This window comes from Triturus cristatus, chromosome 3_1 (genome assembly GCF_964204655.1).
Source record: "Triturus cristatus chromosome 3_1, aTriCri1.1, whole genome shotgun sequence".
In the NCBI taxonomy this organism is placed as follows: Eukaryota; Metazoa; Chordata; class Amphibia; order Caudata; family Salamandridae; genus Triturus; species Triturus cristatus.
The window spans coordinates 697590273-697618260 of NC_140583.1; the positions used below are offsets into that span (position 1 = coordinate 697590273).

General features: G+C 48.0%; 1 protein-coding gene and 1 long non-coding RNA gene across 2 annotated transcripts in view; both read left to right on the plus strand.

Moving 5' to 3' along the window:
• The window catches only part of LOC146860813 (sperm-specific sodium:proton exchanger-like), a 4738575-nt gene that overhangs the window by 1336970 nt on the left and 3373617 nt on the right, over positions 1 to 27988 (plus strand). The gene's annotated exons all lie outside the window — the stretch shown is intronic.
• The window catches only part of LOC146860816 (uncharacterized), a 167719-nt gene continuing 159595 nt past the window's right edge, over positions 19865 to 27988 (plus strand). Inside the window, exon 1 of the long non-coding RNA XR_014979210.1 lies at positions 19865 to 20103. This is a non-coding gene — a long non-coding RNA (uncharacterized LOC146860816). The remainder of the gene's footprint in view (positions 20104 to 27988) is intronic.

A 27988-nucleotide genomic window follows, 5' to 3' on the forward strand; every position in this document is an offset into this window, starting at 1 on the left:
ACTTTCCACGAAAGGAACTCTTGACTATTTCTGAAGACTCTCCCTTGTGGCTAAGGAGTAGCCACCCTGCACCAGCAGGCACCACCTAAGCACTTGCTGTTTGCTGTAAGTCTCCCCTACGGATCAAGACTGCCCAGCTCGACGAGACCCGAGTTCCCTGCCATCTCTGACCTTTTACCTACATCATCAGCCCAGCTGAGAGCCGTAGGTGTGACGAGACCTGCGGGACCGGCCATCTTCAGAACCTGCACGACGCTTATCTAGCACGCCCACCGAGGGACCCTCGAGTGAGTGCACCTAGGGTTTGAGAAGCCCTAACCCTGAGCAGCTCCAGCACCGAAGTCTGCCTCCCCAGCATCCACGAGATCTGCGTGGGGGCCCTTCCGCTCCTTGCTGTTCACCGCGTTGTCCGACCACTTGCCGACCGGCTTGTGGCCCTCTTCACGACGCACCACGATTGTTTCATCACTAGTCTGGTTGCTCCAGACTGGCTCTTGCTCCCCTTCAACAGAGGAGTACCACGGACCCTCCTGGTCCACTCCAGACGCCATCTTGACTCCACCGCGTGGGCTTGCCACTGCCAAGACCTGCTGCCCCACTCCTGGGCCCAGCATCATCGACAGCAGACACCTGCGTGGGACAGCTCGCCCTCCATCCTGGTCGCCGCCGCGCCTCCTGGTCCGAGGAACAGCCGAGTCTGACGTCATCCACTCACCTGGTCGAGGTGACTTCAGCCGGTACCCTCCTGGTGCCCACACGATCGCTGGCTAGCGGTTGAGAACTGAGTCCCCTCTGCTTTCAGGTTTCCTTCATCCCCGATCCCGGCTTGGATCTCACTGAACATCGTCACTGGTCGCCTGCCAGCAACTTCTTCTTTCAGGCTCCTGAGACTACACGAGGACTCCCGACATCTTGCCGAACCTCCCGCAGCCGCAGCCTCTGGGCTAGGTAACTCGAGCATTTCGGTGCTCCATCGCAGGTTCGCTCTACAAGTGTCCAGTTCCTTTTTCGTTTAGTCCCACTGATCGGATCACTCCGGATCAGTAACTCCAGACCCTAACCATTCGCATTTCACTGATAGTGTAGATGGTTTCTCGTGCCCCTCGGGCATTTGTGTAAATTGTGCAACTGAAGTATTTTCGTAAGAGTTTTGTAGTGTGCTTAGCTCCCTGACTCATAAAGAGCCAGGGTAGTCTTGTTATAAATAAATATCCTTTATTTTCATAACAACTTGTGTGGTGTCCTTTCACGTGGTGTTCAAGGGGTAAATGTGGTGGTAAAACAGCTGGCTTAACACGCCCTCTAGAGTTTAGCCTAAGACTGCTCGTATCCACGCTACTAGGATAGCTGGTCTATAAGGTTGACTTACAACCAATCATCAATGAGGGTCGTTTGGAATGATACACAGTGATCACTAGAATAGTGAGCACTACATATCAGGCCAACTTCTCACAGTCCGCATGAACCTTTCTGCTTCCCCATTGGCCTGAGGGCAGCGCGGGGTCACTTTCCGGTGTTGGATCCCCCAAGCCTTAAGATAGTCCGCAAACTCTTGCCCTTGGAAGGGCGGGCCACTGTCCGTCTTCACCACTTCGAATATTCCGTGCGTGGCGATGGTTTTCTCGAACTTTGTAATCACCTCCGCGGCGGTCTGGCTTCCCACCACCTCGACCTCCGGGTACTTTGTATAGTCGTCGATGATCACAAGGGCATAGCGTCCATCCGGGAGGTGCCCAAAGTCTGCACTCACCCGCTCCCATGGTCGTTGGGGGTTTTCCTCAGTGATGACGGGGTGGGGGTGATGCGGCTGACCCGACCCCTGGCACCACGAGCATGTTCGGACTGTTTGCTCCACCATAGGGTCCATCCCCAGGAACCATGCCTTGGCCCGCAGCCGACTCTTCGTCTTCACCATGCCTTGGTGGCCCCGGTGTGCGAGGTCCACCGCTTGCTGAGCCAGACGGGATGGGATCACCAGTCGCGGGCCTCGGAGAAGACATCCGCTGTTGTCAACCGAGAGTTCATCCTTGACCCGCATAAGTGACTCCAGGACGGCCTTTGCTTGCAGCGTTCGTCGGGCCATGGAGGACTGGATGGGGCGCCAGTCATTCGAATGGACTGCCGTCAGGGCCAGTTGCAGGCATTCGTCCCTCTGGGTGGCTGCCACGATCGTTTCAAGGCTCATGGGCAATGGCCGGGATCTCTCTGACACCATCCGGACGTACTCCTCCGTATCTTCAGCGTCCTCTTCTTCTGCTTTAGTGGCCACTCTGGGATGCCTCGAGAGATAGTCCGTGGGATTAGAGGAGCCTGGCTTGTACTCCTCTCGGTAGTCGTACTCCTGTAGTTGAAGGATCCACTTTTCAATCCTCGGTGGAGGCTTTGATGCTGATCCTTGAAACAGGGGAATGAGGGGTCTGTGGTCTGTGGACACAGTGAACGGGTGTCCGTACACATAGACGTGAAAATGTCGACAAGCCCAGTGGATGGCAATCGCTTCTCGCTCTATCTGCGAGTACCTCTGTTCTGTGTCCGTCAAGGAGCGGCTCGCATATGCTATCGGGGCCCATTCACCATTTTCCTGCAACTGTGCGAGCACCGCCCCTAGCCCATATGCCTGGCATCCACTGCGATGTTGGTGGACCAGGCCGGATCAAAATAAGACAGGGTTGTGTCGGCCGACAAGGCCGCCTTGGTATCTTTGAAGGCTTGGTCCTGCTCTGGTCCCCAGTGCCAAGGGGTGGTGGATTTTGTCAGTTCCCTGAGGGGCTTTGTGAGGTTCGACAAGTCCGGGACAAAACGCCCGCAGAAGTTGACCATCCCTAAGAAGCTTCTTATTTCTGAAATGTTGGAAGGTGCCGGGGCGTCCTGTACATCTTTTACCTTGTCAGGGTCCGGGGCGATTCCTTGGTCGGAGAATGTGTAGCCGAAGAAACTGATCTTCCTCTTTAAGAATTGGCACTTCTCCCTGTGTAGGGTCAGTCCGGATTCCTTAATCCTCTGGAGGACCCCTCGCAATCTCCGATGGTGATCTTCTATCGACGAGGCGTACACGAAGAGATCGTCGCTTACGTTCAAGACTCCTGGTAGCCCGCTGAGGACCTCCCGGATAGTGTTTTGGAACACCTCCGCGGCGCTTGAGATTCCGAAGTTAAGGCGTCGGTACCGCCTGAGGCCGACATGCGTTGAGAAGGTGGTTATGTAGCGAGAGTCCGGGTGTAGCGGCAGTTGATGATATCCGGACCGAAGATCCATCTTTGAAAACCATCTTGCACCGTTCAGTTCTCCCAGGATGTCGTCGATGGTAGGGGTTAGGTGACGTTCCCTTTTCACCGCGGCATTGGGGAGTCGCATGTCCACACAGATGCGGACCTGCCCCGGCTGTTTCGGTTTTCTTGCTTCTCCAATGCCTCCAGCTCGTCTTCAACCTTCTTGCACAAGTGGAATGCAATGCGCCTGTGCCTCAGCGCCACCGGTTGGACTGACTGGTCGATGTGGAGAGATACTTCCTTCCCTTTGAGGCATCCGATGCCCTTGAAGACATCTTCGAACTCCTCCATGATGGCCTCTACTTCTTCTTCTTGCACCGCCAGGGCGAACGATATCAGCTTCAGCTCTTCCGCTGACTGTCCACTGAGCAGCATCCCGTTTCCCTCCGGGGTCACGTACACTGTGGTGGGGACCCTGATGTCTTTGTGGCTCATCTCCGTCTTGAAACACCCTGGTGTGTTCTGTCCATACGCGAATACTCGGATTCTTGCTTCGCTTAGTGGGGGGCTTGGATTTAGTTGAACATACACATTGGCCGCCATGAGCTCGATCGATGCCCCCGTGTCTATGGTGGCTCTCACATCCTGGTTGTGGATCTTGACTTTGCACCTTGGAAGTCGTCGTCTCTTCCGTCGTGGCTGGTCTACTGCGAACACATAGTGGACCGGGTATTCCCCCGCGTCATCATCCATATCCTCCCCGTCTCGCTCTTCGGCCACCGCCTGAGCTGCCTCCTTCCGTGATTTTGTGGACCGGCATACTGCCGCGAAATGGTTCATCCACCCGCATGCACTGCATCTTTTCCCTTTCGCCGGACAGTCCTGCAGGCGATGGGGCGTGCCTCCGCAGTATCCGCATCCTTTTCTCCTGTCTTGCTGCTTTCTTCCTGCGTTTTGGCGTTGGTCATGTCCACCGCGTTGACCTACTCCGTCTTGACAGGACGGTGGAGCGCCGCCTCCATGTGCGACTCCCTGGCTTGCGACAGCTCCTTTGACCGACCCAGAGTGAGGATGTCCACAAGGGATTTGCCGTCCTCCTGAAGAATGTTGACTCTGAGTTTGGACGAATAGCATCCTTGTATTATCTGACCTCGGATTTCTTCTTGTTCGTCCCAAAATCCGCACGTGCTGGCCAGTTCCTTCAGGCGCCCATGGAATGCGTCAAGCGATTCCTCCGCTTTCTGCTTGGCCTGGCGAAAAATGAATCTTTCGTAGTCCCTATTCGCCTTCGGCTCGAAGTGCGCATTCAGGGCATTGAGGAGCGTGACGTAGGTCTTAGGTGTGGCTTCCACCAAAGTCTTGTAAATACGATGGATGTCCTTGCCTCCCAGGAGGAGGAGTAGGGCTCTGCGCCTCTCTCGGGCTATGCCCGCCCCTTCGAAGTAGATCTGGAGGCGATCAGTCCAGTCTCTCCATTGTGGGGCAAGGGATGAGGAAGCTCCGTCGACCACAAATGGCTCAATGGCGGGAATCGACGCCATCTTGGCGCAGCCGCAAAGACCCTTCGCAGCACGTGCGCTGCTTACCTCCTGGGCGCAGTGGCAGCCGCCTGGCTGAGGACAGGGGAGACACAGTCAGGGCTTGTCCTGTGGCCTGTCCATGTTAGGCCTCGCCATAGGGATCTCTGCTCACCAGGGTGCTGGGTACACTGCTCCACGGGCTCCGCCGGCCGGGTGTAGGGAAAACTCACATCTGCAGGCACTCCCCTGGGTAACAGGGCTGCACCAGGTGTCCTTCACCCTGCCTGGGGCACATGGCAGGGGAGCTCAAACCAGGCGAGACAGCATGGATCCAGGGCCGAGGGCACAGCTGATGAACAGGAAGAAATGGCTTGTCAGCACCTCTGCATGGGGTCGTTTCTGCCCCTCGTCGCCAGTGTGATGGCCCCTAGGCCATGTGCGCTCGTGGCTGACGCGCTGCGCGCTTAGAAACACACAGGGACACTCTCTGTGGTTCCAGCGTGGTTCCGACTGCCGTTTGCGGTCCACGCCCCTTTATTTATAGCGAGTGCCTGACGTCATGCGTCAGCTCTCACGCAATACCTCCGACGCGGGTAGACTGCACCGCTACCTCTCGTCGGAGGACACTACATACGTCAACCGCAATAATATCCGATGTTTCATACGAGCTTCAAGCTGTAAAAGGCAAGTAAAGCTCCCCTTCTCCGAAGAGAAGGGGCTTGTGTATGTCTCATAAGCAAAGGGCTCTAGCAGACTGTTCTGCAAATTGCCTCACGGGGGGAGGGGGGGGGGAAATCGGTGCGCGTGGTGGGGGTAGGGGGAGGCGGGTGGGGTTTTACAAAATATTACAAAGCTCGCAGGGGTGGGGTGTTGCGGGGGGGTGTCGAGCGGGATGAGGGCGGGGTGGGGGGCAGTTTTAACATAAAATAAAGAAATCCTACCTGATCGGGTCCGCGCCGCCTCGGGTCCGTTGGCGCCAACACTCAGGAACAGCCGCACATCACTGCTGGCAAGTGGCAACCCCTCTCAGCCAATCCTGGCGCTGCTGGCAGCGCCAGGATTGACCGAGGGCACGATTACTCTCCGCCCGTCTGCCCATTAGGAGACCGAGGTTTGAGCCTTTGCTCAACCCTCGCTCTCCTAATGGGCATGCGCAAGCCAGTGCAAACACAAGTGCGCATGACTGGGCACGGTGCGAACATTCGCCCTCCGTCCACACTCATGCGCACTTCTGCATTGTGCTTCTGCATGCCCCTGGTGACGTCTGACTGACAATGTATGTCAGTCAACATGACGCCAGACCGCCCACCCCCTTCAGACTCTGAAGGGGGTGGGCGGTCTGACATCATGCTGACTGACATGATTGTCATTTGTTCTCCCTCGGCGTCTCTGAACTTAAGTAAACTGAGAGTTTACTTAAGTTCAGAGACACCGAGGGAGCTGCTGGCGGGGGGGGCAACGCACCAACGCCCCAATGGACGCACCGTCCCTGCTGTCTACAGCCAATTGTTACACTAATCTGTACAATTGCCCATCGGGTTCTTCGCTTATACCAGTCATTCATGTCCACTGCCGGGGTTGCCTGCCCCGGCCTCTTGGTCCGGTGTCATATCCACGGAGTCTGGGACTGTCTCAGTGTCCAAGGCCTGCAGGGTGCCACCCTGAAGAACTTTTATGCGACCAGAGCTTGCCGCCCTCCCAGTTTTCGGATGTCTTTGGCCCTGTAGTGTGTTCTTTGCCGCCATTGATCCAGTGGAGGCTGCTGGAGGACCTTACCTCTATCCATCACAGGCAGAGGGGCTCTGCTCAAGATGGCTGTACTCTCCTGACTCCTGCACTATTTTGTCAACTTCCCTTGGACATACGCACCTCTTTTTTCTGCTCCTTCAGGAGAGAGGTCAGAAACTTTATTCACAACACTTCCAGGTGCCTTGTAGCACTCCTCAAACTTTGCCAACCTAAAGCGTCTGGGTGTTTGGCAGTCCCCAACTTTGAGCAATATTTTTTAGCCTCCCAACTTCAATGGGTGTCTTGCTGCTTTAAAATTAGCGGATACTGCCACGTTGTTGTGGTTTGGACCTTTCCTAACATCTCTCAGCTGCTCCACCCTTGCACCTGACCGTTACCGCCCAGGCCTGCACTTTTATTGGTGGCCCATCGCTGCTTCCGATGAAGCCTTTATCTTATGTGGCAGACTATGCCATACATGCCAGCTTTGGCACTCTTGGGCACGCAGGGCAATGCTCCACCACTGCTTTCAAGATGACCACTTAGACAGCCACGGGGGTCCAGACCGTGAGAAACATTTATAGAGACGGTGAGCTGCTTTTGGAGGAAGATGGTCTCCCTCCTGGTCAGTTCCTTCTCCACACATCACTAATAGGGGCATTAGGGCAGAAATGGGGAGACATGACCTGTGAGCCCCTTATGCATCTAACTATACAGTACATACATGTCATGTCATGGGCCAGGGTAGCCACTTAGTGTGCTGTCTTGCCACCTCTCTCTGCTCCCACACAGCTCCACCACTTACGTCCTTTCACGCACCATGGGACGCTGACCTTTCCCATCCCTGTACGCATAGTGAGTAATGCACCATATTGGAGGTTCCTACTCGCATAGCTCGCAATACCCGCTTTCACTTGATTCAGCTGTACATCATGCATATGGCCTACTTCATTCCTGCCAACATCAGAAGATACTTTCACTACACAGACGCTGAATGCCCTCATTGTGGGCTGATGAATGCAGGTATCATACATATATATGGACTTGGCTTGCCCGCATTTGCAGCGCTATTGGAGTCCGGGCCCATTTTGTGCCTTGTACTGAGAGAGCTCTCTCTCATACATGAGAGGTGTGTGTGCTCAGCCTGTATTGGCGAGGTAAAAAGCACAAAGTCACATCTCGCTTCATAGATTGGGTTCTAATCATGGCCAAGCGGCTGATCACTTGCAGATGAAAGTCACCTGACCCTCTACATCTCATAGCCTGGATGCAGTTGCCTATCAACTAGGCACAAGCAGAGAGTGTTGCATTACATAGGGAGGATGCAATGGGGCTCCATAAATATCCATTGGCTGGTAGCTGGGATGAAGTCATGGCTGACCTCCACTCTGATATGCTAGACTCTCCCCCATCACCAGAAGCCCAACCGCATGCAATGATGAATCTGGAGGCAACGCGCAGGAGATGCTGCCCCTCGTCGTCGCTTTCATTGGCGCCCTTGACATGGATGACTTGTGCCGCTTGTCCGATAATGGGCCTACTGATGGGATACCTGGGGACAGTTATGAGTAATTCACTTATCAACTAAACAAGGATGTGGTTCGCTTGAGGGGAGGGTGGGAGAGCTAGGGCTGGCATGATAGTTACTACTAAGGTTCTTTCCCCACACGTGTTTTTTTTTGATTGAGACCATCAACTGTTTATTTCTGTTATTAGGTATTATTGCGAACAGTACATGATAATTTAATGTAAATTGCAGCCGTATTGCAGTACCACTTCTTATGATTTGGGTATATGTCTCTTGACAGACTGCCTTCCATTAGCACTACAGGTACTGAAAGTGCCAGTTTGTCTTCAGTTTCTTTTCAGCATTGCTAACAATCTAATTTATCATATAGTTATTGCTTTCGCAAGGTAATAACATGCAATTGTTAACTGAAGTCACTACTGTAAACTGTGTTCCTGAAATGTTTTGTAACTGTACCCATAAAAAGCTATATACAGATTTAAACAAAAAATCAATACAAAACAGCACATCTACCATATGATCAGTGATGGTAAAAATAGAAAGATCAATTCATTTGTCATAGTTTTAAACTAAGATGATATCACATTCAATGTTATAAAAACAAAAATTAAAGAAGTGGCTGTAAGGCAGATTTCTAAAATGATTTTCTTTCTTCACTGAAAATAAATGGGTTTATAATTTGCATCTTTGTGCAAGATGGACTCCCTATTGTAATACCAAAGTCTACAGTGCTGTAGTTTAAAAATATATTTTGACCATCTGAGTCAGAACTCTTTAACCTGAAATATTTTTTTTTAAAAACATTCTGATAATATTATGCCTCAAGGCCTTGTACAATGATTTTGTTCTTTTAGGTAACATTGCTTATAAAGTGTGTATTAGAGACACTTGTTAAAGCGGCATGGCAAAATTGAATACATTTTGCAAGCTCAGCAACAGGGGAGATAAGCAATATCTACATCTTTAGACTATTCTTGAAAGCAATTTTTTCCCTAGAACATTTTCCTTTCCAGAACTTTAAATGCTTGTCTTAATTAATTAACCAAATGAGTTGGACTATCTCGGCTTTCCAGTACATTGGTTGTGAAAACTATTATGGTCCTGATTCTCAAAGGTAAGTTTACACTTTTGAGTAAGTTTAGGTTGCTGTAATAACTTTTCTGTTTTTTGATTCTCACAAACTTGGGCCATTTTCACAAATGTAAATTTACACTTTTGTGTCAGTTCAGAATTGTTTGCTGTTCACAAAGGTGTTTTACTAATAGTACGTTTATGACTGGGTGTTTCCGCGCATAAATAGATAGGACTGTCCTATCTTTTTATGTGAAGAGACTCCACAGCCATAAAGATACTACTAGTAACATACCTTTGTGTTACATTTGGGTTCTGCACATTCAAAACACCCATATTTTTAGCTTTTCTGATCACCTGGTTTTTGGACTTTTTAGAATGGGTAAGACTACTGCCATCTCACTCACAGTAATATAATGGCATATGGACTGTGCATGTTTATCGCCAGTGTCCGCCTTCTAAGATAAGGCCACTGCAATGCAGCAAGATTAAGGGGCACTTGGCTAGTTACACATGAACACTTGTTCGCACGTTTGTGCGGGCTGAACGTGAGAGACTACTGTCGTACACAGCCTGGTAACATTGCACAGGTAGCCTGGAGCAATGGGAACTCTTCAGGATTAGATATTCACCTTGGATAGGCCTTATGAGCGTAGTGTACACTAATAGGTAAAGTTAGTGTGATTTACTGTTTTGTCTATAGTGACACCCCATCAAACACATAAGGAGAAATCTGTCTTAGAGTGTAGTTTCACTCCCCCTTGGCCTACAGAGACCATTAACATCTTGAATTTGAGTTTAACCTGTGCGAGAAAACCAAATATGTATTCCCAAAACGATATGTGTAACCTTATGGATCATCTAGAGTTTTCATATTACCCTGGCTGGCTCAGCTCAGGATCAGAACCCAGGCCTTGTGCCACCTTGCCTTGCCCAGTTAATTATATTTTCTCCAGGAGCACGAACAACGGCTGCCTCACACAAAAGGTAAGGTAAGTTAATTTATTTATTTGCATGGTTAATTAAAACCATTGCAATAATTTACATAACAGAGCTATTAAAACTTATGATACAAAATGTAGACTTGTAGGGTGATCAAGTTTTTTCAAAGTTTCTTTCCTGTTTGTCATCTGGCAATGCTTGGATGTTGACTTTAGCCTCCTCCACCACAGATGATGGATTCAGGATGTGCCTCATATTTAATAACCCAAGTCAACAATATATAGCCTTTTTGACTGTAGTGAGCTCCTGATTTCAGTCGATTGAGGGTGCAAAGATGAGCAAAATGTGCGAACAGTGCCGATGGTTGAGATTACTTTGTCTGTGCAAGTTGAAAGAATAAAAGTATGATCATCATTTTATAGTAAAATGAAATGAGAATAGCTGTGCCAAGAGTTATTTTAACATAGCAATGCTCAGCCTCACCAGGCGACAGCTCAGTTGGACGTCCTCTCTAGAAAAACTTGCTTTTACTGCCTGCCTGCATGACTGTATTTTTTTGTTGTTGTTGAAGAATGGTCTTTGCAATGCTCTGTGTTCGTTTAGTAGCTACGTGCATAGCAAGTGTGTAAGGTGTTCTTTTTCCACCCAGCATAGTCGGCAAGTTGATGGTGAAAGAGACGTTACCATGGTGGTAGATGAAGTGTAATTCTAGACGATACCGCAGGTATTTCTCCTTGGAGGCTTTATAAAAAGTCAATACTTAGATAAAGTTGAGGAATAGCCTTTGTGTAACTTGGCACTGTGAACAATTCATGCTCCCTTCCTTATAGTGCTGCTTTGTCCTCCCTCAGATAAACTCTTTTGATAGTTTTGTTGACAATCTTTTTAAAGCTCTCAGGTGTCCATTAGGTCTCCCAGAGGCCTCATAGTCCTAGTTGTTTTAATGAGTCTTTCAGGTAGGTCTTTGCATGGCCCTTCTCCTTAGTTATCAATTCTATCCATAAGTGTGCCTTTAGGGTCCCGGTTTCCCCCTTTTTGATCTTATGCCAACTTTTGATACATGCTCCTTTGCGGACCGCCTCCTGCCTCTGAATGCCAAATTCTAGTCTTAATTGTGCAGGGGGTGTGTAGCCAGGTAGACTAAAGATAATTTGTAATGCTCTCGTTATTGTGATATCCAGTATGGCTGCATTTATTCCTCTCATGGCCTTGCTTCCATAGGTGATTGCCGGTATAAGTTTTGCCTGACTCACCTGAACCAGCGAGGAGAAGTTTGTGCCAGCGATCTTGTGCTTAAAGTTCCCCAGTGCCATGGCTGTTGCTGTGCCCTTCCTTGTCATGGCCTCCTTTTGGGTAGTAAAGCTTTCATTTTTATCTACTATAACTCTCAGGTATTTATACTCTCCGACAACTTCCAGCTGTTATGTAGACAAATACCAATGGTATGGTGTTGTGGCTCTCCTTTGGTTTGCACTCCTGACCTTTGTTTTTTTCAAATTTATGTTCAGGCAATTTTCTTCTGAGTAGTTTAGTGTTACATCTAATAAACTTTGGAGACTGATTGCAGTTTGGCTAATGAGTACGAGGTCATCCGTACTCATCATCCGGATCAAGCCCCCATCTTTGGGGAGTGAGAATTGCATTCTTCTTGCCTAGCTGCCACATCTGACATGACAAGCTTGAACAGGGTTTACGCTAACACACAGCTCTGTTTCAGCCCCATAGATGTTGGAATCTTTGTCAGGTAGTCTCCTGCACCCAGTTTTACTTGCACCCACATGGTTGAGTACAAGAGGATTAATTGTTTTAGGTGAGAGGGTGGGATGTTCCACTTTTGCCGAAGTATGTTTCTGTCAGTGCGAATACCAATCAATGGAGCATACATACAGAGGTTGTTTGGATGTAATTGTGGCATCAATCATCAAAGAGAGAGTCAAAATATTAGTTGTAGTCCCCATGTGTCTGCAAGAGCCTGTTTAGTTTAGAGGGATGACTCTGTTTTCTGCTGCCCAGTTTGTTAATTCATGTAAGATGAGCCTGACGTAGTATTTAGCGTTGTTATCAATCAGGGCTAGTAAGTGGTCATTTTTTGCCCTGTTACTGTCGCTCTTTTTGCAAATTGGGGATATGATAGAACCCCTGCATGATGCTGGAATTTATTCTGTTAGTAGTATTGTGTCAAAGACTGGTTTCTGTGCTTCAGTCCTATAAGGGTCCGGGGCATACTGTCGTCTGCCCTTAGTTATTCTCCTGGGAACTTGGTTGATTGAGGTCATTAAATTGGTAGGTTCTTCTTGGATTCTTATTGGCTCCAGGTAAACTGAGTTAGTGTTTGTGCTAGATTCGCTCTCGGGTTCTCTGTTGAAGTGAGAGTGAAGGAAGGATGTCCAGGCCTCTTCAGTCAGAAGTGAATTGGTGTCATGAGTTGATGCGTTTGTTAGGGTATTAATTGTGTGCCAAAATTGTGAGCTGTATTTGCTTTTGATGACGGTCGAAAGATTTGCCCACAACATTTCATCTGCCTCCTTTTTGAGTCGCTAGATTAGTCTCTTGCGTGTTGCTTTTAGTTTGCTTTGGGTTCTGGTGTCCTAGCCCTCTCTTTAGAGTCTCTGTACTGCTTGGTTTATGGCTTCCTGGAGCTGTTTTATTTACACATTATTTAAGATGGCTGGGTTCCCCTATCGAGGATTTGATGCTCCCCAGTTTTCTTGGTTCGTCTATATATGCTTTTCCTGGTGCTTTTGGGAAGCTCTCCCAGCCTACTAGTGCATTAAGTTCTGCTGTTTGCTTTTCTTGAAAGAGTTTTTTTGCAAAGGCCAGGAGCCTTTCTGGGTTGTGAGTTTTGCATCTCAGTCTTTTGTTAGTAGTGGTATAAACTGGACCTGGTATGTTTACTAGCTGTGTTAGAGTTATGGCCTGTGTCTTCATTTTGACCTATTGAGGCAGGTGATCACTATAGTCTAGGGATCCAACATAGTAATCTACTACCTTACCAAGCAAGAAATGAAATAAGGGTGTAATCAATTGTTCTATTAGTTACCGTGTTTTGGAATGTGTAGTAATCAAGTCCAGGCTGATTGTGATGTTTCAGGAGGATTTATTCTGGTTGGTTACAAGATGTAGGTTCAGTAGTATTCAGCCCCACCAGGAGCAGCCAGCAAGGCGCTCGGCCCTTCTCCAACTGTGTACTTCATACCCAAACATTCTATGTTACATCATCTCAAGAGTGTTCCACTGGTGGAGCAGTGGATGACATGTAAACATAATGACCAAGATACTACATATCCTCCTTTCTTCCAGAAAGAGAACAGAAAAGAGAAATATGAAATCAGATGTAGAAGTTAGAAGAACAAAATAGAGAGGAGAGGACTAGAGAGAAACAAAGCAAAAGTAGAGACAAAGAAAGCAACCAAAAATCTTAAAGAAACAGATAAACATAACCTGTTTCCCATCCTCCTTTCTAATAAATGAGACAAAGAAATAAAGAGAAGTAAAAGAAACCATCAATGAGTACTCCCTGTACACCAACTGGCCAGGTAAGTATGCGAGAGAGCAATCCACATCAGGAGAAAAGAAAATGACAGAGAAGAAGAGAAATACAATATAAAACTCCTTCTTCTCCATACTATTATATACATTTGAGTTTTAAATAAAATAGAAAAGTACTGGGCTACAGTGTTGTAAAAGAAAAAGAAAACAGAATAGAGAAACGCCCAGTCTAACATGGAACAATGCACTATAGTTAATGGGTAAGAACCAAAACCATACACCCAAGAGGGTAACAGATGAACGTGCAGAGGTAACAACAAGAGAAAATCAAACTAATGTGCACACTACAATAAAACAAACAACCTACACTAGACACCTTAAGAAAGGTAAGAGCGTGCACTGAAGTGAAGGTTTGTAAATGTAATGACAAGTGTAATGCCATGTCCATAAGGACGCACCTCGACAGGAGGTACAATGTTATGCACAAAACGGTGGGGAGACCCAGAGATTGCGTATTGTAAAAGTGGGACAAAAGCCACAAAACTTGTGAACCTAGATAGGTGTGAACTGAAACAAAAGAGATAAATACCTCGTGGAGAGGTCAACGTTGTGCACTAGAGTAGCAGGACAAAAACCCTTGCGAGACACCTCGTGTAGAGGTAAGAACAATGTGCATTGTGAAGACGGGACTAAAACCCCTGTGCACAGTAGTGACGGGATTAAAACCCCTGCAAGACACCTTGTGTTGGGGGTAAAGATTGTGCAACACAACATGTGTAGGGAAACAAACAAGAAACGACGACCTTGAGTCAAGGTCTGTTGTTGTGCACTGTAAGATATGGGCGAAGAACCCATAAAACACACCCCAGACACCCTATGTAGGGTAAAATGTCAACGTAACATGTAGACCATTGTGCACTGTAGCTAAGGAGCGAAAAACCCATAAAACACACCCTAAGTAGGGTGAACAAACAAGAAACGACCACCTTATGAAAAGGCTTGTTGACGTGCACATGTAGCGACGGGAAAACACCCAGGACTGAAGCCTAGACATTGTGCACTGTGTGAAGGTAAAATATTGTGCACCGTACAACACTAAAAATACTGTAGATTGCTAAATGTCTAACGACTGTGAAACAAAGCACATTAACAGTACGATGTCAAAATGCATAAGAAATTCGCAAAACATCAAAGCCAAAGGTGTGCCTGTCACCGTGATCCAATGGGCAGGCATTAAAAGAAGGTAAACAGTACATGGTGATAAGAAATTCAACATCTCCAGGAGACTTCCCATCTTAAATTACTTTGGAGGAGATACAGTACCCGCTGAAAACAGAAGACCACCAGTAGTTGCCAGAAACAAAGTGCTTGTCAGCAGACACCATGCCGGTTGCAAAGTCCCAATTGTTATGACCAAAAGTACCTTGAATTGAAAAGTGTATTTCACAGCTTGAAGATCTGCAGTGGTGCTGGATGACCACTAGATGGCATTAATGTATTGCTGCTGTATTTTTCACCACAATTTTCCACAGGTTCCGAGCCAAAAACAACGCTCCAAATGCACCGTAAGACATAGTCCCGGAAAGCGACAGCATTGTTTAAAGAAATGCGAAGAGCCACTACGTTCTAGTGAGAGATCACTTTAAAGCAGGAAAAACGTGGCTCTATGGAACGGTGGTGCAGCCAAGCCCAAGACGGCGGCACGGAAGGTGGCACTAAGCCAGGTGGCTCACAGCGTGTATGTGCATGCAGGGAACCTCAAACAGCATCCGGCAGGGAGAACGAAGGACGTCAAGGCGAGAACACTGAGAGACCAGGAGACCATTGTAGGCAGGTGAGCGGCACGTGCTGTGTAAATGCGTTCTGTAGGCCGTTCGTGCCAGGTTTGAAGGAGGCAGTACGGTTCAACTGCCAAGATAGACCTAGACATTATCGAGCACATTCAACTTGAAAAGGCAAAAAAATAAAATAATGTAAAGTACTCACAACCAAATATATCCGATCTCCCAGAGGTCAATAGTTAGACTCACCAGCGGCGCTGCTGTCTGCAGGACCAGTCATTGCCACAAAGTGGAACTTGCGAGACAGTCCACATTTAAGAAAATATACACTGTGAGGACGAAGGCAGCTAACAGTCATTTAAATAGTTACCCTGGTTTCTGAGGCACAATATACATTAGTAGTGGCAGCTTTACAATCCCAGTGTGGAAAGGCAGCAGTGAGGGGAAGCTTGTATGTAGAAGATTCTTGTTCTGGATGCACACTTGAAAATCTAGATTGATTAAAAACCTTCACAGAGCACAAGAGACGCGGTAGGAGATGTAGGAACAGCATGTAAAAATGTCACTTGTCATTTGAAACGCTGTAGAGCATGTACAAATGTCACTTGTTGTAGGTAAACATGAACTTGTTCTTGGTTACCATAGAACACCTTTACCTTGGTTGTTGAGATGCTGCATGCGTAGCAAGGACAGACCTTTTGAGACGCTGTAGGAACAGCAGGAAGTGACTTGAGCTGCTTAGAGTGTGGAACTGGCACCATTGCGTAGAGGGCGACCGTTGGGAGGTCACTGGTGGGGCTGATGTGTTGCCAGTAGATACGTAAGTGCAGCTGTAGATACAGGAGTTGCCTCAACTTGAGAGTAGGTACTCCAAATGTCCTCAGAGGTAGCAGAAGCAGGTTCTTAGGTTCAACTCTTCGCCAATAAATTGTAGCAATTCAAGTCCAGGCTGATTGTGATGTTTCAAGAGGATTTATTCAGGTTGGTTACAAGATGTAGGTTCAGTGGTATTCAGCCCCACCAAGAGCAGCCAGCAAGGCGCTCATCCCTTCTCCAACTGTGTACTTCATACCCAAACATTTCATATTGCATCATCTCCACAGTGTTCCACTGGTGAAGCAGTGAATGGCAAGAACAGCACTATAACAAGATACTACAGAATGTTGCAGCCGGAGGGCGATCTCCCAGAAATCGACCATTTAATGCACAGCAGCTCAGGTTTTTTAAGGTTCTGAGAAGTTTCTGTGCTAGTTTGGTTTGTTTTCCCCAGTTGTTACCTTCCTGTGGCGGTATGTTCCAAGCATGGCGGTAGTCTTCCATGGGATTGTCGACAACCGTTATGCCCAGCATATGTAGATTGTAGTCACCGGTGATTCTTCTCCCAGCTGGTTCATTCCCCTGGTCTTGTCTCGAGGATATAAATATACATTTATTAGTACCTGGTTTTGGCTTCTGTTTGACCCTGGTAACATGATTCTGAAAGCTTTAATTGCATTGTGCGGTGCTTGTTTAATAGACAGCACATTAACTGTGTAGATGCTTCTTGTAGAAGTGTAAATTGCAAGGCCTCCTTTGCGGTTACCAAGGTATGCACTTTTGGTGCCTGGTTGGTAATATAAATAAAATCCTTGTAAATAAATTGGTTGGTCAGACCAGGTCTCTTGTAAAAGTATGATATCAAACTTTTGAAGGTATTATTGCAGCTCCAGATCCGTGGTCTTATTCCAGGAGCAGAGAAGCATTTTTTTTCCTATGGTGAAATGTTTGAGCTTTATCAGGGTTTATGATTCCTGGTGTTTACTGTCTTGGCTAGCCAGCCCCGGTCTTGTGAAGCTAGGGTTTGTGCTTCATTTTTCCCATAGCCAGACTACGCTATGTCCTCTTTGCACTTAGGAGATGTACTATGGGCCCCTGTAGCACGGAGAATGATCGAACAGTCAAAGGGTTGTGGCAGGACTCATGTTGGATCTTGTGCTTAACTAGTAATGGTTCTAGATAACTTGGTTTGAGGAAGGGTAACAATTTGATGCCTCAAGCATTGAGTTGTACTTGCTCGTTCAAAATCCTTTTGGCTATTTCAGGTGAAGACCAGATTGCTTTTGTTGCTTTGATTCCTGGATGCTCTTCAGACTCCACAAGTTCTATTGAGTCCAGATCACTGAAGCTTAGGTCCTTCAAGCTGCTGATTAATGTTAGGAGAAGTAGGATGTTACTCCTGTTTAGTATGTCGGCCCAGCCTTTGGGTTTTTATTCAGGATGAAATAGGGTGGTTGATGACTCTGCTTGAGTCAGCTGTTCTCTGAGTAATACTGTTTGTTGAATCCTTACACTCGGATCTTGGAAGTTCCTTTCACTAGACCATGCTGGGTATGTGCCAGGTCTCATGATTAGATCTACTTCCTGTTGTGTAATTATATCTCCCACCTGTGTCTCATCCCTGTGGGTTGTATTGGTGTCTATTGGTTCTTGCGTGGGTCCCCCTCCCTTAGGCATTGGCCCCTCTTATGCAGTGACATTCCCTGTTGCGTCATAACTGAGTTCTGTCTGCACATCTTCTGAGTTAGTGGTATCCCTTAAATCTTCCTGTGATTGATTGCAAGGCGATTGATTCTGGCCCTGTTGAAATATGCTGTTAAATCAGTCTTCTTCTTCTGTCCTTTTCTCCTCTGTTTTCTTCATTGCTTTGGAACTTGAATGCCAGCCAGTGAGGCGTTTCTCTGTGTTAATTTTCTGGCTGAGTCTGATTAAGGACTCCTGATAGGGGTGGTTTCCGTCCCTTGATGAGCTAACTCATTAGTTTCTATCTCCGCCTGTAGGTTCCCCTCATGGATCTGTCCTAATTCTAGATTCAGACCACTATCTGGGTTCCCCAAGCTTGGTTTATTCAAGGCTTGGACCAACTTGTTGGGAAATAGGCCAATGTTTTCAATGACATGATATCACCACCCTTCAGCATGCCCCCAACATTAGAGATCCTAATAAGATCCCAGGCATCAAAGCCTTGATGTTTCTGTATTTCTGGTGACCACTTTCCCTCGCAAAAGGGCTTCTCCTGCGTAGGTCTACGGTGGCATCCTAAGGATTTCATGGCTTTTCGACAAGCTGCTAAGGCCATCTGGGTGGCTGGGAGGAGGTTCTGCATCATCCCCTTGCCAGAAAAGTGTAGGCAGGATTTTGCACCCCCCACTGTGCCTGTTCCAGGCAAAAGCTTGAATGATCCAATGGGGCAAAGACTCAGCCGCCCAATAGTACGCTTCCAGGTCAGATAGGACTAATCCCGCAATAAACTAGTTACATTGCAGAGTTTTCCAGGGCAATTCACGGGTGTTCGCTGCCCCATAACAAGAGGCGCATGTCCCCCGCAATCAGTGAAGGGCTCGGGAGAGAACCGATTATATGTCTTTTGCAAAGCGGATAGCAATTTTGAGAGGGAGATCATTTTGAACATTGCTGCTTGCCTCCTTAATGTAAAGGGTAGCTCCCTTCACTTCTCCATCTCCTCTAGACATGCTCTCACCACTTTCCCAAGATTCCAAGCATAACAAAGATCCTGCTTGCGTATCATAAATATACCTAGATATTTAAATCCATCCAGGGAAGACGTCAGACATTGGGTACCAGGGGCACCTCTACCCACCCTGTGGAAGATATAGTACCAATTTATCCCAGTGAATTTGATAACCAGAACACCTCCCATACTCCGCATCCTGTTAGAAAATCAAGTGGAGGGTGGTTGCCGGCTCTGTAAGATGTAAAAAAATATTGTCTGCGTAAAGTGAAATCTATTCTTCAATATCATCCTCCCCTTGACTTTAAAGCCATGGAGTCTAGGATGAGACCGAACCACACAGGCATGCAACTCTAGAGTGAGGGTGTGACATTGTATTAGGTTCTATGTAGAACCTCATTGTACATTCTATGTAGAATCTATAATATGTAGAATCTCTGTGACTGTATTCCATGTTTGTCAGTTGGGGACTTGATGTTGATGGCTGAGATGAATAAACCCTACGTGCTTCCTACCTTGTTGTTCCTGCATCGTTATTTCCTACCGAAGACACCACATTTATTTGGCGATGAGCGAGGGCCTTCTCTCACCTCACCATCCAGCAGTTGATGCCATTTTCCCCTCGTGAAAAAATAGTGTAAATCATCCTCTTCCAGCGGCTGTGTATTCTCAAGAAGAGAGGGTGTTGAGACTTCTCCAGCGGATGTTGCGTGGCTCTGTCATCGGTGGTCTGGTGACTCTGGCTCAAAATCCTGGTGAGGAGGTTAGAGGGAGGGGCAAGCGTTCCACTGGCATCAAAAACTTAAGGCCTGTTTAGGCCTGAAGGGCTTCTGCGTTCCAGAAGAGGAGGTGACGTTCTCGCCTGTGTTGCTACGTACAGGCGCCATCTTCTGAGGTTGGGAAGCTGTTTATGGTGGCTTTACGTGCGTCGTCACGCACAGGGGTCATTTTGTACGTTTGGAAAGCATTTTCTTTGGAGAGCTGTTTGACGGTGAATTTACGTGTGTCATTACGCACGGGGCCATCTTGTGCAGTTGGGAAGCATTTCTTTTTTATGAGTGGTTCGTGCGGCAATATTATGGTTTGCTCGTTTCTTTATCAGCGAAGCGTCTTCATTATCAGCAAAGTGCTTTCACGCCAGCATCTTTGGTGACTAGCACACCAGCGTGTTTAAGAAAGGTAATACATTGAGCCGGTGATTTCTTATTTTTGGTGAAGCATCTTCAAGCCGGTACCTTCGGTGGCTGGTACACCAGTAACTTGAAGCAAGGGAATTTCTCGAGCCGGTATTGTTGGTAACTGACACATCTGTGAATAACAGTTGCAGGTAAAACTCGGCCTTATAACAGTTGTTTGGCATACCGGCATATGTTGTGTCGGCATTAATTCGTCAGTGATTGACACAACTTTATGACATTGCTTGCATAGTAAGTGTTACGCTTTGCTGTATGTCTAGAGGAATCTTGTTTTTTCAGTGTGTCATAACACGTCATTGTTCAAAAAGGAAAAAAAGAGGCATAACTGATTTTCTCTTTATTTATTTAAACAACAGGATATCATATTATGGTTTTAGTTGTAATCAAATGTTGCTTGCTTCCACTGGTTCTGTCATTCATCTTTTCTATTAATAGAATATTTGTTTGAAAGGAATATTGTAACACCATGCAGAATGTAACTCAACCACATTTCTTCCTGACCAGTCTAGGTGAACCAAGTGTAAAATGGCAAAAGTGGAAAAAGATATTTGCAAATTACGCAAGAGTCTGTGGGACAAATCTAAGTGCAGAACGGAAACATTGTTTGCTATTACATTGTCTTGGGGACAGGAAGTACTGGAGCATTCACCTGAACTCAGTGCTGCTGATCAGAGGAATCTCAATGAATACGAAATATGTATTCTACAGTTGGATCGACATTATATTCCTCTTTTGAGTACGATAATGGAGAGATAACATTTTGGTCTTTGTGAACAAAAGAAGGATGAATCGGTTGGGGAGTTTGTCTCAGCCTTAAGAAAACTTGCATCTTCTTGCAAGATTGGTGGTGCTGTAGAGGAGAAAATTAGGGACCAATTTGTATTGAGATGTGCTCATGACAAAATTAGGAAAGAACTGTGGTTAAAAGATGAGCCTCCATTAGATGGGGTTCTAACGATTGTTAAACAGGTTGAGCACTATGCCTGGGCGTAGTTCGCGAAGTAGCACTTCGCGAAGCTACTCAAAGTGAAGTTCGCACTCCGCGAGCTACGCGTAGCACTTCGCGAACTGCGTAGTACCTTGTTCGCACTGTGCCAGATGTCGTTTTCAATGATTGCACAGTGCGGACAAGCAACCGGCATTGTGCAATCATTGAAAATGGCATCTTGCACAGTGCGAGCTGTAGTTTTCTGCTGCTCGAGTAGATTTTTACTCGAGCTTCAGCTTTCTCAACGCAAACTGGTAGTTTCTCATCGCGGGCGTCCGCGCATGCGCATTTGTGAGGAAGAAGTTGCGGTTGAACCAGGAAGAGGGAGCCCCGGGACGCCGCACCTCAGGTAAGGCATTTTCTTACTTTAAAATGCTTTAAATTATTTTAAAGTGAGGGCGGGCGGGAGGCGGGTGGCGGGCAGCTCTGGTCCGCCGCGCCGTGTGCGTAGTGCTGACTTCTACGCCTACTTCGTGGACCACGAAGCAGGCAGCACTACGTACACTCCGTGGGCGGAGCGGAGCACTACGCCCACCCTTACTCATATGGTTGTTATTGAGGGTGTCCAACTTGAGTTAAAGTTTGATTCATGGTCACATCTCACCATGATTAGTGAAGATATTTTTCGACAGTATTTTAGTGCTAAGGTTAACTTGATAAAAAAATGATGATTCTCCTCTGGGTTATGTTATGTTATACAGGTTTTTTGTTATGTTATACAGGTTTTTTGTATAGCATGCGGCTACTCGAAAGAGTGTCCCGACGCTTTGAATTGCATACTAATCTCAAAACACAACAGGAAAAATGAACAAAAACAGAAAAAGAGGAAACCGGATAGGACCTGAAACTAAGAAGTGAAAAGCCAAGTTTTAAGCCCCTTCCTAAAGGCCAACAGGTTAGGGGAGCTGCGCAGGGACACAGGCAATTTGTTCCACAGCTGAGGCGCTAATAATTTAAAGGAGCGGCCACCGATGCGAGCTCTCTTCACGCGGGGCACCGCAGCAAGAAACAAGGCTTCAGACCTAAGCGATCTGGCAGGACGGTAAAAGGACAGCCTTTTCTGAAGATATTTTGCTCCAGATGTGTGCAAGGCTTTGTGTGCCAGGGTGAGAGTTTTAAAAACTATCCGCTTCCGGACAGGAAGCCAGTGCAGAGCCTCCAAAAGGCCCGAGGCTCTGGCACGGCGAGATAGTCCAAAAATAGCACGTGCGGCCGAATTCTGAACAACCTGTAATCGTTGAAGCAGATATTCTGGCAGGCCGAGATAGAGGACGTTGGAATAGTCTATTCTCGAGCCTATCATCGCCTGCACCGTGATCTTCCTGTGTTCCTCCGATAACAAGGGAAGGAACTTGCGAAGCATCCGGAGTAAGCCAAAGCAGGTGCCTGTGAGACCGATTACCTGCGAGCGTAGTGTGAGGCCATTGTCGATCTTAATCCCAAGGTTTTTAGCTACCTGGGACGAACTTGCTGGGGGAGACATGTTCTCCGGCCACCACACTTTCCAATCCGGGTCCGAGCTGCACCCAAAAAAGAGGACCTCGGATTTATCCGAGTTGCACTTGAGGCTGTTATGATGGAACCACTGAAACACAGCCTCAAGGCAACCCTGGATCCTACCTCCATCGAAGTCCGCACCCCTCGGGTTATGGTGGTATACCCATTAGAATGTTAGGAGATGTTTTGGCTACCATTGAATTGTGAGGACATATGACTGCTGGCAGAGTCTATGTGGCCAGACATGGGGATGCTCTTTTAGGGTGGCCCCATCAATGTTTGCTTGGTGTTCGTCTTAATCCAAATGCAGTTTCACAAGTCCAGGTTCAAGAGGTGGAAGATTCTGTCTCTGTTTTTGCAGAACAATTTGCTGATGTGTTTGGGGACAAACTTGGATGCCTTAAGGGGTACAAACATCATATTAGATGGAGAGAAGGTGCTGTCTCAGTGGTTGCAAGAGCTAGAAGAATTCCATTGAATGAACAAGCAGGGGTTCAGAAGGAGATTGAGCGGTTAGTTGAAATGGGAGTCATTGAACCTGTTGAAGCAACAGAATGGTTGGCATCTATAGTCGTGGCCAAGAAGGCTAGTGGTGAATTACACCTCTGCATTAATTTACGCTCGCTTAACAAGGAGGTGATTGTGGACAGATTTCCCTTGCCCAATATTGACTAGATGGTTGGCACTATGGTAGGCGCTAAGTATTTGACTACCCTTGATCTGGTGTCAACTTATCATCAGGTTGAGCTGGAAGAACCTTCGCAGGATTTGACAGCCTTTGTGACACTTATGGGAACTTATAAGTTTTGTAGGATGCCATTTGGGCTTGTCTCGGCTGCGTTGGTTATTAAACGCATAATGTCTAAAATTCTAAAAGGGGTTACAGGTGTGAGGTGCTATCAAGACGATGTATTGATCTATGGCAGCATTAAGGCTGAACATCACTCTGTGCTGTGTTGGAACGCCTTAGGAAGGCTGTACTGTCTCCAAAAAAAGAAAAATGTAAGTTTGGTGTTGAACAGGTGAACTATCTTGGACATTGTATCACTGGACAAGGTGTCTTCCCTAAGAAAGAACTTGTTGATTCTATTGTGAAAATCAGCGAGCCAGTCAATAAAGAGGATATCTTATCTTTCTTAGGTATGGTAGAATTTTATAGTAAGTTCATTCCAGGGTATGCTGACAAGACTCAAAATCTTAGGAGACTCACTGGTAAAAGTGTTGTGTTTCAATGGTGTGGTGAGTGTGCGAAAGAGTTTGTTTCCATTAAGGAGGAATTGAGCAAACCACCCTCCTTACAAGCTTTTGTGCCCGGTGAGATGACTCAAATATTGACTGACGCAAGCGCAAAGGGGTTAAAGTATTACTTCAAAAAAATGATGGTGTTGAGCGATTGATTGCTTGCGCCTCCAGAGGATCAGAACTTAATTACTCGGTTATCGAGAAAGAGTCATTGGCCATCTTTTGGGCGCTTAGGAAGTTCAGAAACTTGATTTTGGGTACCAAGGTGAAGGTGTTGTCTGATCATAAATCTCTCAAGGAGGTGTTTTAAAAAAAAGGTCTTGATTCTATTTCTTCAAGAATTAAGGAATGGGTAATTTCTCTTCAGGAATTTGATTTTGATGTTGATTACATTCCGGGTGCTGTCAATAAATCTGCAGATTGTCTTTCTTGGCTGGTTAATGTTAAGGAATTTGACACAGATGAAGAGATTTTAGATGGTGATGTGGTTAATGTTTGTGAAATCACCTCTGGTGCAGTTAGTGAGTCTGAGTGGAAGGATGAAATTGAAATGATCAAGAAATTAAGAAAGTTATGGACATGATGATGAATAACAAGCGTCTTGATAAGCCTTGGTCTCTGATTTGTGAGGAGTTGTCTGTTGTTGATGATGTGCTTGTTCATGGCACTAAACTGGTTCCTCTGTTGGGCATATGGAACAAACTTCTGAGTTTTGCTTACACTGGTCATCTTGGGATAGTGAAGACTAAGGAGCTTCTGAGATTGCAATTTTGGTGGCCTGGCATGGATTTGGAGGTTGAAAGGTTGGTCCGGGATTGTGTGGAGTGTTGTGCCAGTGATAAAATATTGAAAACTAAGCAAATGCCTATGGTCTGCAGAAAATTACCGGCTCACCCCTGAGATGAAGTTGCAATTGACATTGTTGGTCTGTTGCACGGTGTGAGTGATACCCCCTATCTGATTGTTGTTTTGGATCTGTACTCCAGATGGATTGAGGTGAGTGCTGTTAGAGATATTTCAACAGGATGTGTTATTAAGTTTTTAGAGGAAATGTTTAAGAGAGAAAGTTTTCCTAACAGTATTCTCTCTCACAATGGGCCACAGTTTTGTTTGAATGAGTTTCAGTGACTCTGGCATTATTCATAAGAGAAGTGCTGTGTACCACCCAGAAACCAACCAACCAGCTGTGGAAAGGGTGAATAAGTGCCTCAAAGAGAGCATACAATTAGCCAGAGTCAATGGCTTGAACTGGAAAAATGTTCTTCAAGACAGGATTACTGCTTATCGCATGTCTCCACACCTGACCACGGGGAGAACCAGGGTGGATGAGGTTAAACAAAGGTTTGGTTAACAATCTGATAGGTGATCGGAGAAACAAAGAACTTGATAAGCAGTTTAATAGAAAAGTGTATTTTGATGAAAATAAATGTGCTCAAACCAATGAGGTGAGGGTGGGTAACTGTGTGAAGATCAAAACTCCTGTTGGTCGTCAACCCTGGTCTAAATATTCTAAAATTAGTAATGTGGTGAAGATCTTTTGAATTGTGGTTAAGACTGAAGATGGGAGGAGGAGCCTAGCGCGCAACCAAGATGGCCGCGTAGGTGCGAGGCTCCCGAGGACCTCCGCGACCTCCTGAATTAATCCTGGCGATATCCTGTCCTTGTTGAGGGGACTGTGTTGGGGAACCGGAGCTGAGGCGCCACCCGTTTTTTTGGGCTCGAATCGGACCCCGAACGCCGGTGGGAGCATCGATCGAAGGTTGCGGCCTTCTCCTCGCCGGCCCCCCGGATTGGAGTAGTGGGGCGATCCGGGGACAAAGTGAATAACAGCGGCGAGCGGGCCTGGGCGACTGGCGTACCCCGCACTTTCACTTTCGCTTTTGCGCCCTCCTAGCTCTCAAGCCGGGTCGGGCTGCGGAGCGGGGTGCGGTGGCCTTGTCCAGGAGCCCGGCTGACCCGCCGGCGATGGGTTGACCCGCGGTTCGGTGGTCGCCCCTGCCCCCCCCCTGGCACCCGTGACTTGGTATAGCGGCCCGTTTGGGGAGCTTGGCACGACGGTGGAAGAGCCAGCATGTCCACCAAACAAGATGGCGACCGGGCGAAGGTGAAGACGACCCGCCGTGGCACGGCGCACCAGGCCAACAGTATGGACCGCTACACGCTTCAGAAGGGTTCTCCGGAGACATCGCGTGCATCCCCGGTGGGCCCGACGGAGGCATCTGCTCATCCGGTGGATCTGACCCTCCGGGACGTCATGGGCGCCATCGCAGAGATGAAGGCCTCGGTGGACCAGCGTTTCGACACCTTAGCGCAAAAAATAGACTCGGTCCTTGTGGATGTGAGCCTTGTGAGGGCAGACTTGTCCAAAACAAACGACCGAGTCGACTCCCTGGCCCACACCACAACGAGCCTCACGACAGACGTGGTGGCCCTCCAGAAGGAGGTGCGCCGGCTTGGCCAGGCGAGCGCCCTGATGGACCGGCGATTGGAGGACTCCGAGGGTCGGGCCCGGAGGAATAATGTCCGTATTGTGGGGGTCCCGGAGGGACGAGAGGCGGAGGCGGCGGATCTTTTCGTGGAAGATTTGATCCTGACCCATCTCCAGCCCCGGGGGCTGAGTAAGCTTTTTGCGGTGGAGCGTGCTCATCGGGTCCCCGGGGGCAGACCTAAGACTGGTGCCCCGCCGCGGCCGCTCATCGCCCGGATTTTTAATTTTCGGGACAGAGATGCTATCCTCCAGACCTCCAGGCAACAGGGACCGGTCAAGCTTGACAACATGGAGATACATTTCTACCCAGACTTTACTCCGGCGGTCCAGAAGCAGCGACAGAGCTTTCTTGGGGTTAAACGTCGCCTAAGGGACCTGAACCTCAAGTACTCAATGCTCTTTCCAGCCAAGCTGAGGGTAGAGGTGGATGGTCGCACGCACTTCTTCGACCGGCCCGAGGCGGCTGGGGACTGGCTGGACACTCTGCCTGGAGATCGGGGCCGGGGGGGCGGGGGGGGCGCGGCTGGCGAGGAGGGCCCGCCGGATCAGAATTGAGGGGTGACTGAATAGGCCTTGCTCTGGACGTTGTTCCTTCACCATTTATTGATTGCGTATGTTCCCCTCCTATGGAGGTTGCGTGGGGTCTGTTGGGGGCTTCCCTCCTCCTCTGGGGGACTAGTTAGTATTTTAGCTATGGGGCGACAGGCACACTGCACTTTGGGGGGGCTGTCTGGGCTCATGCAGGGGTGCAGGGAGGGGGGAGTTCTGTTGGGACCGGGGGGTGGGGGGGGTGTGTTGTTTGTTAGCACCGCAGGGCAAACCCGCTATTATGTTGTTGTTATTAGGATGCTCGATGGGGGACGACCGATTGATTCGACGTATGATGGGGGGTAGGGATTTGACTGTGTTGTCATGGAATGTTAACGGCCTGGGGGATAGGATTAAGCGTGGTGTGGTCCTGCAGTACTTAAAACGTATTTCACCAGATGTTGTCTTCCTGCAGGAGACGCACCTTATAGGTAACTCCTTTCATGCAATGAATCGGCGGGGATATCGTTTGGTGGCACATTCCGGCTTCACCTCGGGCTCGCGGGGGGTGGGTATTATGATCAAGAACTCGCTCCCGTTGGAGATTGATGAGGTGCGCCATGATGAGAGGGGACGCTACACGGTTCTGGTGGGAAGAATGGAGGGTAGAGTGTTTATCTTTATATCAGTGTACGTCCCGCCTGGGTTACAAGCCACCACATTCGCGGACCTGGGGCGCCTCCTTCTGGACCTTCCGAGTGGCCTGCTGGTGGTTGGAGGGGACTTTAATGCGGTAGCCTCTGGGTCTATGGATCGCCATCCCCCTAGGGACCTCCCCCGGGCACAGGCGTGGCTGCCCGGCCTTCTGGACACGCTGGGCCTGGTGGATTGCTGGCGATTAAAGCATCCCGCATTGCGACAGTACACCTTCCACTCGGGTGCCCATGGTAGCCTCTCGCGGCTTGATTACATCCTTGTCCCGGCGGCCCATGCAGGGAGGGTGGGGGAGGTGCGCCATCTAGCGCGGGGTATCTCAGACCACTCCCCATTGTTGTTGCATTTCGATGTCTTCCCGAGGGGGGATGGCAGGGTGGCCCCAATCAATGCATGGTATTTGCGCGACCCCACCATTCGTGCCGATTTGATCAAATCCTTACAGCGATATTTCGACGAGAATGTGGGGTCGGTCTCTTCCGCCATCTCCCTGTGGGAGGCTTTCAAGGTAGTCCTTAGAGGGGAGGCCCTCTCCTTTATCTCCCATGCCCGGCGGCTC